Source organism: Bison bison, unplaced genomic scaffold (genome assembly GCF_000754665.1).
Source record: "Bison bison bison isolate TAMUID 2011002044 unplaced genomic scaffold, Bison_UMD1.0 scf7180017864348, whole genome shotgun sequence".
Lineage (NCBI taxonomy): Eukaryota > Metazoa > Chordata > Mammalia > Artiodactyla > Bovidae > Bison > Bison bison.
Genome location: NW_011494920.1, coordinates 1,470,709 through 1,484,456, shown reverse-complemented (window position 1 = coordinate 1,484,456; position 13,748 = coordinate 1,470,709). Strand labels below are relative to the sequence as shown.

Here is a 13,748-nt window from a genome sequence, read left to right as displayed (position 1 = left end):
AGGAACATTCGAAGGTTCAAGTCTGTGGATTGCCATCTTGGCTCAGCCGACTGTCAGTTCGGAGTTTGTACTGTGCAGGAGATCGGGAGTTGGGGGCGGGGAAGAGGGGGGGCGGGTACTTGACAGCGTGGAAAGCGAAACAGCCTGGAGGAAGACCGCGCGACCTGGAGAGTCTGCGATCCCGGGGTTTCTGCCCGCAAGACTGAAGGGCAGAGACCAGGAGGGCGAGGTCGCTGGAAGCGCGCCAAGGCGACCAGCCTGCAGGGGAGGTCAGAAGGAGACCCTCCCGGACTGGTGTGTGCTGGTCCCCGGAGCAGCCTTGCCTGAGTGGTGGGAGCGCTTAGTGGACCCAAAGGATTCAGTTGAATCTATCTCTGGGGCATTTTGAAGCCTTACACTCCCTCCATTTGTTGCCAGTTTCTTCCACTTGCCTTGGCTTTTATTTAAAATCAACCCTTGGGGTGTTGGACCAGAATAGGGAAACCATGTCCTAATTCTATTTGTTTTCTTGTGTGTGTTTTACAATGACTGTGATACCTGGTCCTGAGATTAACACGATCCTATAAGAGAAATATCTTTTCCAATGTATTTATGAGAAACAAAGCCCCCAGACAGATTTTGGAAAGTACTGTAAATAATCAGATAAAAGGGCCAAACTTTTCTGGAAAAAATAACCTCAGGCGTGTCCTTGTTAATACAACATTCATAATCAGGAGTTCCTCTTGAGTTTGAAAATGTTATACAGTTGTAGTAGGAAATTAGGTGCTGGGGTGGTGACAAATAAAGGTCCCTGCACTCAGAGCGGTGACATTTCTGTGGTGGCATAAGATAGTTAACAGGGGTCAACCCAAGTACAGATTGTGATAAATGTGCCCTGGGAGAAATTGGAAGAATAATAAGGGTGGAACTAGGTCAGATACTAGGGGAGAAGTCTTCCTTAAAGAGGCAGCTAGCCAGAGATGTGAAAGATATTGTAAAGATGTTGTCTTGTGAAACGATCAAAGGGATAACCATAAGGAGGACTGAGAGAGAAAGAACAACCCAGGAGGCTCATTGTTTTCTTAAATGTTAGAATACAAGTGAGTGTAATTTTTATGGCAGCTAATAAAGCAAAGCAATTTTTATGTGAACTCGGGTTTTACCACAAGCCATCCATATGAAAATAAATCACTAAATTTGTTTTCCACTTTTACCACAAGCAGTGTGTCTGTATACTGAGTCAAAGTATTTCAAATTAGCATGGCAGAGACTGGTTCACTCTTTCATAGTTAACTGCTAGATAATTTACCACTTCCTCCACTCCTGTTAAAGTTATTTTTTAAAAGTTGAAGTATAGAGAAGGAAATGGCAACCCACTCCAGTATTCTTGCCTGGAAAATCCCATGGACAGAGGAGCCTGGCAGGCTACAGTCCACAGGGTTGCAAAGAGTGGGATACAACTTAGCCACTAAACAACAACAAAACAATTTATTTACAATGTTGTGTTAGTTTCAGGTGTATAGCACAGTGATTCAGTTAAACATATGTATGTGTGTGTATGTATGTATATGTGTGTGTGTGTATTCATATTCTTTTTAATGTAAAATTGTAATACAGTCATCCCTCCGTATCCTTGGGGAATTGGTTCCAGGACCCCTCCCATACCAAAATTTTCTGATGCTCAAGTCCCTTGTATAAAATGGTATAGTATTTGCATGTAACCTAGACATATCTTTCTGTATACTTTAAATCATTTCTAGATTACTTATAAGACCTAATACAATGTACATGCTATGTAAATAGTTGATGCTGCTGCTGCTGCTAATCACTTCAGTGGTGTCCGACTCTGTGCGACCCCATAGACCGCAGCCCACCAGGTTCCACCATCCCTGGGATTCTCCAGGCAAGAACACTGGAGTGGGTTGCCATTCCCTTCTCCAATGCATGAAAGTGAAAAGTGAAAGTGAAGTGGCTGAGTCGTGTCCAACTCTTAGCGACCCCACTGACTGCAGCCTACCAGGCTCCTCCGTCCATGGGATTTTCCAGGCAAGAGTACTGGAGTGGGGTGCCATTGCCATCATACAGCAAATTCAAGTGCTGCTTTTTGAAACTTTCTAGATTTTTTTCCTGAATATTTCCTACCCAATGTTGGTGGAGGAATCCAAAGATCTAGAGGGTCAACTGTATGTATATCATGTACTACTTTGGAATGTTCCAATAATTTTTTCCATTATTTCAAATAAGGGATTGAAATAACTCATTTCCGTGTAAGAAACCAGGGACTTCCCTGGTGGTCCAGTGGCTAAGACTCCTCATTCCCAATGCAGGGGGCCCCCCGGGCTCAATCCCTGGGCAGAGAACTAGATCCAACTAAGAGCTACAACTGACAAGAGCCCGCATGCTGCAGCTAAGACCCAGCAGAGGCAAATATATATAGTTAAGAAAAATAATCATTAAGTATTTTCCCCTATGTTCATTTATGTTATTTCTAGATAAAAAATAAATGAGGAGAAGTTGGAGATAAATACATCTTCATGTATGTGTGTTAAAAAGGAAATTGGCTTTATGTTTACATGATATGCCATTTTTAGATTATTAAATTTTAAATGATTAAATTTACATCTTTATATGTTAAAAAGTATGCTGGAAAACACTATTACACATCAGTATCTTAAATTTCATGCATACAACACAGACTCATGGAATGTCTTTGTATGTACAAGTTCTTGAGGACCCAGGATATAAAGAGAGGTTACCAAACCTATTACTTCACCCCTTTGTCCTAGAGAAGAGCATTTTGCTAGTAACCAGCCCCTTAACTTCTATAATACAGTTGATAAATGCTGTGAATGAAAAGCAAAGAGTCTCAGCAGGGCTCTACCCTCTGGGAGAAGTGTGAGTAGGTGGGGAAAGACTTCCCTGAGGAATGGACTTAACTCTGATCTTCAAGATGAGTAGAAGTGGCCTAGCCAAGCAGCAGAGAAGACTATTCCAGACAACAGAGAAGCTGTCAGATGCCCAGTTCCTCAGGCTGGAAGAAACGCCTGAGAACCCGAAGGAAGGCAGCGGGTAGGCAAGTGAGAGGGACATTGGACTGGGTGAGGGGACAGACGCGGGCAGGAGACAGAGTGTGCAGATGCTTGGAGGTGGTCTTAGGGTTTAGATTTTTTCCTCGGAGCAAATGACAGTTGTCACCTTCCGTGATCTTCAAATCACCTTAGACCATCACCCCTTCATGGACTCTGTCTCACCTTCAGCAGCAGACTTGCCAATCGCACCATTTTCCAACTTGATCTTTCAAGTTCTTCCTTGCTGATACCTCTGCTTTTCCGTGACCCACCAGACCCCTCCGTCTTACACTCACCCCTTTTGCCAGGTTGAATTTTGTCGTCCACAAAATATGTCATCCAAATATCGTGCTTCCAACCCACAAAGCCCCAACCCTGGGTGAACCCGACTGTACTTCCTCTGACACTAAAACAGCCGAGTGCGGTTAGAGCAAGTTAAGCAACAGAATGAGCAATGTCACCATAAATTCAGATTCAGTGACTTCAAATAGATCCTCATCTATCTGCAGGGGCAGATCTTTGTTTTCTGGAACCTGAAGCATATACAGTTTTGTTGTTGTTGTTTAGTCGCTAAGTTGTGTCCAACTCTTTGTGACTCTACAGGCTGTAGCCCACCAGAAGACTGGAGTGGGTTGCCATTTCCTTCTCCAGAGGATCTTCCTGATTGTACCTGCTTCTCCAGCATTGGCAGGTGGATTCTTTATTGTTGAGACGCCAGGGAGGTCTATATACAGTTTGAGGATTCATTTTAAAGGAAAAGAATATACAATTACAAATAAAAATGTGAATATGAATCTAGAATGCGGAAATGAATGAGGAACAGATCACTGGAGCCTTGGAGATACAGCTGCCTTTCCTTTGAGATCTCTGCGGTGATTTGGGCTTCCCAGGTGGCGCTAGTGGTAAAGAACCCTCCTGCCAAGGCAGGAGACATGAAAATATGTCTCTTATGAGGATCTCCCAGATCCAGGGTTTGGGAAGATCCTCTGGAGGAGGAAATGGCAAGCCACTCCAGTATTGCCTGGAAAACCCCATGGGCAGGGGAACCTGGTGGGCTACAGTCCCTAGGGCTGCAAAGAATCAGATACGACTGAAGCGACTTAGCATGCGCGCACACACATGGGGATTTACCCGTCCGTGATAGCTCACTCCAGTATTCTTGGGCTTCCCTAGTGGCTCAGCTGGTAAAGAATCTTCGTGCAATGCAGGAGACCCTAGTGCAATTCCTGGGTTGGGAAGATTCCCTGGGGAAGGGAAAGGCTACCCATTTCAGTATACTGGCCTGGAGAGTTTCATGGTCTGTATAGTTCATGGGGGCTTCCCTTGTGGCTCAGCTGGTAAAGAATCTGCCTGCAATGTGGAAGACCTGGGTTCAATCCCTGGGTTGGGAAGATGCCCTGGAGAAGGGAATGGCTACCCCTCCATCCATGGGATGGCAAAGAGTCGGACACAACTGAGCGACTTTCGGTTTCACTTACATAGATATGCCTCCTGAGTGCACCCTGAATCACTCTCTTCCAGCAGCTCCCTCCTCGCATGGGGGCCTGTGCAGCAAGCTTCTTTATCTTCATGGACATCTCTGCTACTGACAATCCCACTCCTTTATCAGGACAGTGCACTCAACTCTGCAAAATTTTCTTTCTTTCTTTCTTTTTAAATAACAGCTTTATCAAGATAATAATTCACCTACCATAAAATTCACATTTTTAAAGTGTAGAATTCAGTGGTTTTTAGTATATTCACAAAATTCTTCAGCCTCACTATATACTTTCAGAATATTTCCTCACCCCTAAAAGAAACCGTATTCCCCCTCCCCCTGCATCCCTGACAACCACTAATCTTTCTGTTTCTATGGATTTGCCTCTTTTGGACATTTCATATAAATGGAATCATACAGGAGGTGACCTTTTGTAACTGGTTTCTTTCAGTCTGCATAATGTCAAGGCTTATCCACGTTGCAATATGCGTCAAGTACTTCATTGCTTTATAATGTTAAATAATATTCCATTATGTGGATATATCACATTTTGTTTATCCATTTATCAGATAATGGACATGTGGATTGTTTTTACTTTTTGCTTGTTAGGAATGATGCTTGCATTAGTGCTTAAACCATTTTCAGACATCTCAAGTGTCCAAATCTTCCACTTTCCCCATCAAACAAAGATCTTATAGTTTCATCAGGAAAGCAAAGTGCTCAGACAGAAACTTCTTCAACCACTAGCCATCAGACATGCAAACCCACATGCCAGCTTCACTCCTCCACCCCCTCCTTCCCATGTCATATCAAAGGCGTTGCTTTCCGCTTCTGAAAGGTCAGTCCCTCCACTTATGCTTTGAATTTCATCCCATTGCATCTTTTCAAGAACATAACCCTATCAATAATCTCTTCTCTCTATATCTAAATACTGTACTCTCCATGTAATTTTTTCTGTCATTGTGTATGTTGCAATACAACTTAGAAACAAGTAGCAGGCCAGATTTAGCCAAAGGGCCATAATTTACCAACCTTAGCTTTATACCATGATTTGATTGGATGTACATTCACACACACACACACACACACACAGTTCTTTTTTTTTAAATGAAAGGGAGCCATTAGTATGAAGCCTTTTAAAATAGTTGTTGTGAAAGGATTCTTACATGAAATTGCCAATAACATGCAGTTGCAGATTATTTAATTCTTCCTTAATGTTGGCACTATTCCTCTGAATAAACTACCATATCATTAAAATGAAAGTTGGCTGCACTGCATTTGACAAAAGGATTGTAGATAACAGATTACAGTTCTCTTTAGTTTTTATTGGAAACCAAGTTAAATTATCCATCCCATTTAAAATATCCTCACATGTCTTCTGTTAAGACAATGTAAAAAATCCTCTACATCATATATTGCTTTTTAGCTACATTTTTTTCCTAAGAGCCTTTCTCGCTCTTTCACAGCCAGACTTCTATTGAGTGTTGCTATAGTTTCTCTCTAGCTCATCCTCCATTCCTCCTCAATCTGTTTCTCTTTGGCTACCATTCCAGTTTTACTCTTATATTTGCCAAGGTCACTCATGACCCCACATCGCTAAATCAGATGAGAATTTTCAGACTTCATATTTTTCAGTCACACCTTCCTAAAACTCTCAGTACCTTGACCCTTGAGACATCATGGTTTTGGATCTTCCTGTCCCCTTGTTCCACTCTGATTTCTTTGAAGGCTCTTCTACTGGCCCGTGGCATTTTTGAGGTCTAGCCCACCGCTCTTCTCATCCACTACTTCCCCAGCTGGGTGGTATTTGACAGTTCCATCCCCAGCTGGGTTCTCTCTTCTGGATCATCAATCTGTAAATACGACTGCCTTCTTTACATACCACTCAGCTCCACTCTGTCAAGCAAATCAAGTCATGAGCTCCTCCTCAGCTCTCACCAGATCAACTCCAGTGTCTTTTTATTTCTCTGGGAGTCATTCTCTGTACTTTTTTTGCTCATCTTCTATCACCAACCCACTACCAAAGGTAGATAAGCCTGCCTGTGGATTATTTTTCCATTTCATCCATTTCTGTACTACCACTCCTTCCCAAGCTACTTCATTTCTCTCTTGGATTTTGGGGCATATGCTTAATGTATCTTCTTTACCCCTGCTCCACAGATTCTCCACTTTTCAGCCAAAGACATCTTCAAAAAAGCACAAATAAAATCATGTCAATGGCTATCAACTGAGCATAGGATAAAAACCAACATCCTGGGGACTTCCCTGGTGGTCCAGTGGCTAAGACTCTGTGTTCCCAATTCAGGGGGCCTGGATTTGACCCCTGGTCAGACAACTGGATCTCACATGCTGCAACTGAGAGTTCACACGCCATAGCTAAAGATCCTGCATGCCACAAATGAAGATCAAAGATCCAGCATGCCGCAGCTAAGACCTGGTGTAGCCAAGAAAAGAAATAAAGGAAGAATCAATTTTTTTTTTTTTTTGAATCCTTAACATGGCCAACATGATGTGCCTGGCCTCTGCCGTCTGCAGGTATCTATCCTGCGTCACCTGGACCACTTTCTTGTCTCTTCCTGTGCTTAGTCACTCAGGCATTCTTCCACTTCTGTTTCCTCAAACACACTCATCTTCTTTCCCTCTCCGAAGCCTGTGTTCTCACTCTCCTGTACCTGGCATGCTGCCATCACCTTTGTGTGCCTTTCGTTTCATTTTACTGGAACTGGTTCATTCCTGCCCACTCTTCAGATCTTAGGTCACCCATCTCTTCCACAGGAAGACTTTTCTCAGGCTCAGGTTGCATCATATTCCCTACTTTACTGTCTTACAGTCCTGTTATAAGAAATTGATATCATAGCTGTTGTCTCACATCATTTTGTGAGATTATTTTATTGATATTGACTCCTCTCACTAGATAATGGATGCTGTTAAGGAAAAGGACTATTTTGTTTAGTCAAAAGGACTATGTCTATTTTGTTTGGTCACTTTATTTTTACCCCTAACACCTACCAGGCTACCTGGCATGTAAGCAATTCTTAATACATATTTGTGGAATGAGTGAGTGAGTGAAGGATGTGAAGGGCTTTGATCAGGTGGCTGATGACCTAGATGTTTGCTTGCTGCTGACATGGTAACAGGGGATAGTGCTCTAGTCAAGATGCTTGGGTATTGCTACAGTTGGAATGTTTCTGTCCCTTAAAATCCTTCATGGATCACAGCCTTGTCATGCTGAAGGGGCTGTGCAGGGCTCCCCAAGGCAGACGGGTCATAATGAAGAGTTCTGACAAAACACGGTCCACTGGAGAAGGAAATGGCAACCCACTCCAGTATTCTTGCCTGGAGAAACCCATGAACAGTATGAAAAGGTGAAAAGATATGACACCAGAAAATGAACCCTCCTGGTCAGGAGGTGTCCAATATGCTATTGGGGAAGAACAGAGGGCAGTTACTAGTAGCTCCAGAAAGAATGAAGTGGCTGGGTCAAAGTGGAGAGGCGCTTCATTGTGGGTGTAAAAGTAAAGAGAAAGTAAAGTTGGATGCTGTAAAGAACAATATTGCATAAGAATCTGGAATGTTAGGTCCATGAATCACGGTACACTGGGCTTGGTGAAGCAGGAGATGGCAAGACTGAATGTCAACATCTTAGGAATCAATAAATTAAAAGGGACAAGAATAGATGAATTTAATTCAGATGACATTATATTTACTATAATGGATTCTGTAGGCAAGAGTCCCTTAGAAGAAATGGAGTAGTCATCATAGTCAACAAAGGAATCTGAAATGTGGTACTTGGGTACAGTCTCAAAAACAACAGAATTATCTCGGTATATTTCCAAGGCAAACCATTCAACATCACAGTAATCCAACTCTATTCTCCAGCCATTAATGGAGAAGAAGCTAAAGTTGACTGGCTCTATGAAGACCTACAAGACCTTCTAGAACTAACACCAAAAAAGCTGTCATTTTCATCATAGGGTGTTGGAATGCAAAAGTAAGAAATTAAGAGATACCTGGATTAACAGGCAAGTTTGGCCTTGGAGTACACAATGAAGAAGGGCAAAGGCTAACGGTTTTGTCAAGAGAACACACTGGTTGTAGCAAACACCCTTTTCCAACAACCCAAGAGACGAGTCTACACATGGACATCAATCACCAAATAGTCAATACCAAAATCAGGTTGATTTTATTCTTTACAGCTGAAGATGGAAAAACTCTATACAGTCAGCAAAAACAAGATGTGGAGCTATCTGTGGCTTAGATTATGAGCTCTTTATTGCAAAATTCAGTCTTAAATTTTTAAAAGTAGGGAAAACAACTAGGCCATTCAGGTATGACCTAAATCAGGTCCCTTATGATTATACAGTGGAAGTGACAAATAGATTCAAGGGATTAGATCTGGTAGACAGAGTGCCTGAAGAACTATGGAAGGAGATTCATAACTTTCTACGGGAGGTGGTGACCAAAACCATCTCCAAGAAAAAGAAATGCAAGAAGGCAAAGTGGTTATTTGAGGAGGCTTTACAAATAGCTGGGGAAAGAAGTGAAAGGCAAAGGAGAAAGGGACAGATACACCCAACTGAATGTGGAGTTCCAGAGAATAGCAAGGAGCAATAAGAAGGCCTTCTTAGATGAATAATGCAAAGAAATAGAAGAAAACAATAGAATTGGACAGGCTAGAGATCTCTTCAAGAAAATTGGAGATATCTAGGGAACATTTCATGCAAGGATGGGCACTATAAAGGACAGAAATGGTAAGCTAACAGAAACAGAAGAGATTAAGGAGAGATGGTAAGAATACACAGAAGAACTATACAAAAAACATCTTGCTGCTGCTGCTAAATCACTTCAGTCGTGTCCGACTCTGTGCGACCCCATAGACGGCAGCCCACCAGGCTCTGCCATCCCTGGGATTCTCCAGGCAAGAACACTGGAGTGGGTTGCCATTTCCTTCTCCAGTGCATGAAAGTGAAAAGTGAAAGTGAAGTCGCTCAGTCGTGTCCGACTCTTCGCGACCTCATGGAATGCAGCCCACCAGGCTCCTCCATCCATGGGATTTTCCAGGCAAGAGTACTGGAGTGGGTGGCCATTGCCTTCTCTGAAAACACATCTTAATGACCCATATAACCATAATGGTGTGGTCACTCACCTACAGCCAGACATCCTGGGGTGTAAAGTCAAGTGGGCCTTAGGATGCATTACATGAACAAAGCTAGTAGAGGAATTCCAGCTGAGCTATTTAAAATCCTAAAAGATGATGCTGTTAAAGTGCTGCACTAAATATGCCAGCAAATTTGGAAAACTCAGCAGTGCCCACAGGACTGGAAAAAGTCAGTTTTCTAATCCCAAAGATGGCAATGCCAAAGAATGTTCAAATTACCATACAGTTGCACTGATTTCACATGCTAGCAAGGTTATGCTCAAAATCCTTCAAGCTAGGCTTCAGCAGTACATGAGCCAAGAGCATCCAGATGTACAAGCTGGGTTTAGAAAAGCTAGAGGAACCAGAGATCAAATTGCCAACATCCATTGGATCATAGAGAAAGCAAAAGAATTCCAGAAAAACATCTACTTCTGCTTCATTGACTATGCTAAAGCCTTTGTGTGGATCACAACAAACTATGGAAAATTCTTAAAGAGACAGAAATATCAGACCACCTAGGTAAGGTTTCTCCTGAGAAACCTGTATGCATATCAGGAAGCAACAGTTAGAACTGGACATGGAACAACGTACTGGTTCCAAATTGGGAAAGGAGTACGTCAAGGCTGAATATTGTCACCCTGTTCATTTAACTTCTATGCAGATTACATCATGAGAAATACTAGGTTGGATGAATCACAGGCTGGAATCAAGATTGCTGGGAGAAATATCAACAACCTCAGATAAGCAGATGATGAACAGAAAAGAGGAAAGTGAAAAAACTGGCTTAAAATTCAATATTAACAAAACTAAGATCATGACATCCAGTCCCATCACTTAATGGCAAATATAAGAGGAAAAGTGGAAGAAGTGACAGATTTTCTTTTCTTGGGCTCCAAAATCACCGTGGATTGTGACTGCAGCCATGAAATTAAAAGATACTTGCTCCTTGGAGGGAAAGCTATGACAAATCCAGACTGTGTATTAAAAAGCTGAGACATCACTTTGCTGACAAAAGTCAAAGCTGTGGTTTCTCCAGTAGTCATGTACAGATGTGAGAGTCAGACCATTAAGAAGGCTGAGCCTCGAAGAATTGACGCTTTCAAATTGTGCTTCTGGAGAACTCTTGAGAGTCCCTTGGACTGCAAGGAGATCAAACCAGTCAATCCTAAAGGAAATCAGTCCTGAATATTCATTGGAAGGACTGATGCTGAAGCTCCAATATTGTGACCACCTGATGTGAAAAGCCGACTCATTGCAAAAGGCCCTGATGCTGGGAAAGATCGAAGGCAAAAGGAAAAGGGAGTGGCAGAGAATGAGATGGTTAAATAGCATCTCTGACTCAATGGACATGAATTTGAGTAGACTCCAGGAGATAGCGAAGGACAAAGAAGCCTGGCATGCTGCAGTCCATGGGGTCGCAAAGAGTTGCACACGACTTAGCGACTGAATAACACAGTCCATATGTTGAAATCCTAACCCTCAAGGCGAAGATATTAGGAGGTGGGTCTTTGCAGAGGTGATCTCAGTGATAGGGATGGAGCCCTCATGAGTGGAGTTATTGACTCTGTAAAAGAGGGGAAGAAAGTTCCCTTGCTCCCTTCCACCATGTGAGGGCGCAACAAGAAGATGCCAACCATGAACCAGACGTTGAACTCTTTCCAGACAAGGAGCCTGCTGGCACCTTTGATGTTGACCTTCCCAGACTGCAGAACTGAGAGAAATTAATTTCCATTTTTTATAAGCTACCCAGTTTATGGTTTTATTGTTATAGAAGCCCAAATGGGCTAAGAAAGATAGGAATTGTCTCCCAATAACCATACTCCAAAAAGTGATAAACCAAACTTTATATTATTACCTAAAGGTGGGGTTGTATATCTGATGATTTTTCTACAACAAAAATGTATTCCTTTAGTAAGAGGACATTTTAAGTTTAAAAAACAAAAAAGTGAGGCTGTATTTTAAAATTAATAAATAACTTTATGCATTGAAATTTTCACAACATCTATATATTTCTAAGGAAGTTGTATTTAAATAATTTGGAATGAAAATATCCTCGAAATAAGATTTATATAGATACAGTGAGAAAATGGTCTTTTCACAAAGGAATAACATAGTTTGTTTAGGATATTTCAGTTATAATTTATTAGGAGCTATGATAATTAAAATATTATGATAACACTGCCTGAATTGCATAATTTTGTATCAGACTTAATATTTCAATATTTAGATTACTTATCGGGTAAAAGAGACATTTTATTTTATAAATTTGGAGAAGGAAATGGCAACCCACTCCAGTGCTCTTGCCTGGAGAATCCCAGGGATGGGGGAGCTGGTGGGCTGTCGTCTCTGGGGTCGTACAGAGTCGGACACGACTGAAGTGACTTAGCAGCAGCAGCAGCAGTAAACCAAAATCCCTTGGTAATTGTGACATACAAACATTATATTTAATAGTATTAGAGTTACTTAATATAATTACATTTATGCAGTTCTTATATTCAAATTATTTTGGATGAAAAACAATTATCTACGAAGTTAAAACTTATGTATACTTAAATTAAGAAAACCTAGAGAGTGCCTGGATAGCTTAGTTGGTAGAGCATCAGACTTTTAATCTGAGGGCCCAGGGTTCAAGTCCCTGTCCAGGCATAAAACAAAACAAAACAAAATTTCTTTTAAAAAAGGAGAAAAACTAACTCAGTCTTCTTTTAAACTGAAAATTATGAGATGACTGCTTCATCTCAATGCTGTTTACCAGACCAAGGTTAAATCTGTATGTACAGAGAACCAAGAAACAGACCCGCGCGTGTGTGGTCATTAAATGCGTGACAGAATTGACACTGCACTACAGTGAGGAAATGATGGACTTTTCAGTAAGTGGTTCTGGGTACATTGGATACTCACTTTAAAAAAAAAAAAAAAAAAGAGTCTTGCTTCCTATCTCACAACATATGCAAAAATCAATGCCAAATGCATTATAGATTTTAAAATTGAAATAAAAAAAATACTAGGACATTTCAAAACAAGAACACAGAGAACTATCTTCTTAACTTTGGGAAAAGTAAACAGACACAGAAAGCACTAACCTTAGAGTTTAAAGAGCAATATCTCGGGCAGTGTTAAAATTGACAACATGTCTTCATCAAACAAGTCATGGACTGGAAGAAGATATTTTAATTCCTGTATTCTTTGAAGGGCTTGTAGTTGGAATATATAAATAATCCTAGAATCAATAGGGGTTTCCTCAATGGCACAGCAGGTAAAGAATCCGCTTGCAATGCAGGGGACACAGGAAATGTGAGTTGGACTACTGGGTTGGGAAGATCCCCTGGAGGAGGAAATGGCAACCCAGTCCAGTATTCTTGTCTGGAGAATCCCTTGGACAGAGGAGCCTGGTGGTATACTGTGCAGGGGATTGCAAGGAGTCAGACACAACTGCGCAGCTAAGTGCGCACACGTGCCTCAGAATCAATAAGATGACAAACAATCCAAGACTTCAGCTTTCAACCAAGGTGGAGTAAAAGAGGATAGAGTTCCCCACCCTGCTGAGACAACTTTATAAAAAGGTACAAAATATATGAAACAAACAAGGTGAGCACGGCAGTCATCCTGGTTTACTGCCTTACTTTCTAGGCCACAGCACAGGGCGCTTGGAGTCCTCTGAGTTGAGGAGATGGATCTGGAAGTTGGCTTAAAACTCAACATTCAGAAAACGAAGATCATGGCATCTGGTCCCATCACTTCATGGGAAATAGATAGGGAAACAGTGGAAACAGTGTCAGACTTTATTTTGGGGGGCTCCAAAATCACTGCAGATGGTAATTGCAGCCATGAAATTAAGATGCTTTCTCCTTGGAAGGAAAGTTATGACCAACCTAGATAGCGTATTCAAAAGCAGAGATATTACTTTGCCAACAAAGGTCCATCTAGTCAAGGCTATGGTTTTTCCAGTGTTCATGTATGGATGTGAGAGTTGGACTGTGAAGAAAGCTGAGCACCTAAGAATTGATGCTTTTGAACTGTGGTGTTGGAGAAGACTCTTGAGAGTCCCTTGGATGCAAGGAGATCCAACCAGTCCATCCTAAAG

At 41.7% G+C, this 13,748-nt stretch overlaps 1 non-coding gene across 1 annotated transcript; it reads left to right on the top strand.

Moving 5' to 3' along the window:
• Positions 1-12,237: 12,237 nt before the first annotated feature.
• On the top strand, positions 12,238-12,310 carry TRNAK-UUU. The gene has a single exon. It is a non-coding gene; the product is annotated as a tRNA-Lys (tRNA).
• The last annotated feature ends 1,438 nt before the right edge of the window (positions 12,311-13,748 follow it).